The sequence below is a fragment of the Eptatretus burgeri genome, chromosome 8 (genome assembly GCF_056783735.1).
Source record: "Eptatretus burgeri isolate ZD-2024b chromosome 8, Ebu_testis_v1, whole genome shotgun sequence".
In the NCBI taxonomy this organism is placed as follows: Eukaryota; Metazoa; Chordata; class Myxini; order Myxiniformes; family Myxinidae; genus Eptatretus; species Eptatretus burgeri.
In genome coordinates, this window is record NC_140968.1 from 55636121 (window position 1) to 55638620 (window position 2500).

The following is a 2500-nucleotide window of genomic DNA, read 5'->3' on the forward strand; positions in this document are numbered from 1 at the left end:
TATGCTGACACATTGTATGCAATAACAAAGTGTGTCTCCCCATCGGCTCTGGTTGCTCACCTTCAGTGAGCACAACATGGCTAAACTTATTTTTGGATATTTTCATTTGCAGACGCTTTCTGATGGTTCTGTGATTTTTCTTGGTGTATTGGTTTTGATGTCTATTGCTGCGTGAAATCTTAGCTTTATAAGTCACTCGGAAGGTACCGAACATTAATCGCAGTCAGTGAGTCTATCATTGAGTGGTTCAAATGAGTATGTATGCACGTATATATGTGTATATGTATATATATATATATATATATATATATATATATATATATATATATATATATGTATATATATATATATATATATATATATATATATATATATATATGTATGTATATGCACACAGCAGATTTTGGATAATAAGCGTATCCTTGAATTGAAGCGCATATGACAAATAAGCGCACACGGGCCTCCCTATTTTATTTCTCCATTAAATAAAAGCATAATCGTAAGGCTTTGAATACTGAAAATATTATTAACTCAAACACGACAGTTTTTCGTGTTTGATTGGTACATAAGTTTTAAGTCCGAATTTCTTACACATTTGGGACTGATACTTACAAGAGTTGCAAGTTCAAAACAATGTAGTACATCAAGGTTCGTAAAAGGGTGTTTTTCGACAATGGTCGTAAAGGGGTATTTTACGATACTTTATGATGGAGTTGTAAAACAACGTTTTTCATCACAATCAAAACAGGCACGGTGTCCATAGTGTGGGAGTCAGAGGTGCGAGTGTCGTGTAGCGTGTCGTGCAGCATGGTGTAAGAGGTAAGTGTGAGAGGTGCGAGTCAGTAAAGTTACTCTGAAAAGAAGGGTTGTTCTTTTCAGAGCGACTTTTCAGAACAACTGTTCTTTTCTTTTCAGACTAGAGTGCTTTTTAAAAAAATAAATAAAAAATCACAATTGTTAGACAACATCCACAAATGAAAATATAAATAAATGAAGAAAAAAATGCAGGTGAGTGATCCGAGACAATGGGGAAGCATGGTAATTTTGTCTGCTGGCGGACATCGAAGTTGATACACCAGGAAAAATCACAGAACCGTCGGAAAACATCCTTAAATGAAAATATTAAAAAATGAAGAAAAAAAAAATATATATATGTATGTTGTTGCGTTTCTGCAAAACTGGATGCCTCAAAGGCAATTGCACCTAACATATAGTGATTCCCAGGCAGTTATTTCATTAGTATTCGTGTAGTAAATCGTCGCCTCACGTCTAGTGGGTAAGCGAGACAAAGTGTGTTGCGTGGGACTCGTAGTTCGGTCAAATTAATATCTCCTTGATTCATACTCTGACCACAACTCTTACCGTTTCCTTTTAGTCATAGTATACAACAAGCATGCAAACACATGCACCATTCAATAGCCAATTGTTTAATAAGCACACCATGACACCTCCCGTAGTTTGGATCATCCCGTTGCACACAAGACAACCTGCCCCGGGAATTTGCGCGCCATTTTCCATTCAAATTTGTGTGCCTTCCAACCAGCACCGCACCTTCCTCTGCACCCTGCTCACCAAATTTCACCAATTTGACCATACTCCTGCACTCCTTCGTATCACTCTGCATCGCAACAATCTGCCACTCTATTTTGAGCACTGCGCAGCATCGGCCATTGTCCTTGGCACTGCATGATGCGCGACCATGCAATAGACGCGATATCGCTCCACCGCATCTCACTTGGAATGTCCCGGGTGAGTGCCTGGAATTGTTACAGCCCTCATCCAGTTGCAAGACCGTAGGCAACAAAGAGGGGTCGCGGGAAGGATGATCCGGGAGTTTGGTTCGAGTCCCGGGTATGCATTTTGGCTTGTGGAAGGAGCGCGTGGGTGGCGAAGAAGTCTGCTACCATCCAACATACAGACTACACTCGGTGCATGTTCGTGGCCGGGTTGCCGGCTGAGGGAGCATGCTCCCCATATTAAGTCAGGAACTCCGAACCTTCCCAAAGCTGGTGGGTATCTGAGCCGGATGCTGGTCCCGGAGTCTGGAGAGGCATGGCTCGGGCCGCTGTGGCCAATAGAGGAGCAGGATTTGGGCCACAGTACATCTCTTTCCTGTCAACGCCCCACCCTTCACCTGAGGCTTATAAATGGGGGTAGCGCGGAGCCGTAAAAAGAGCTTCTTCTTTGAGAACATCATCCATGTGCAACTGCTGTCCTTCGAGAGCATACAGTGGACTCCCTGCCATGTTGTCATCGTCCCGCCACCCCGTCAAAGCCAGACAGACTCATAGCCGGCCACGGATGGCGGACCAGTGTGGAGTGCACGCTGCCACGAGCTGCGGCATATAAATAGGGGATAACGCACCATATCACGAGCCGGGAAGGCTCAGGCAGAGCGTCCCATGGAGGTACATGTTCCACATACAGACCTTTACATGGCTAGGTTATGGATCTTCCTTCTCATGCTTCTATTCTCCTCTCTCTCTATACACCACTCAAT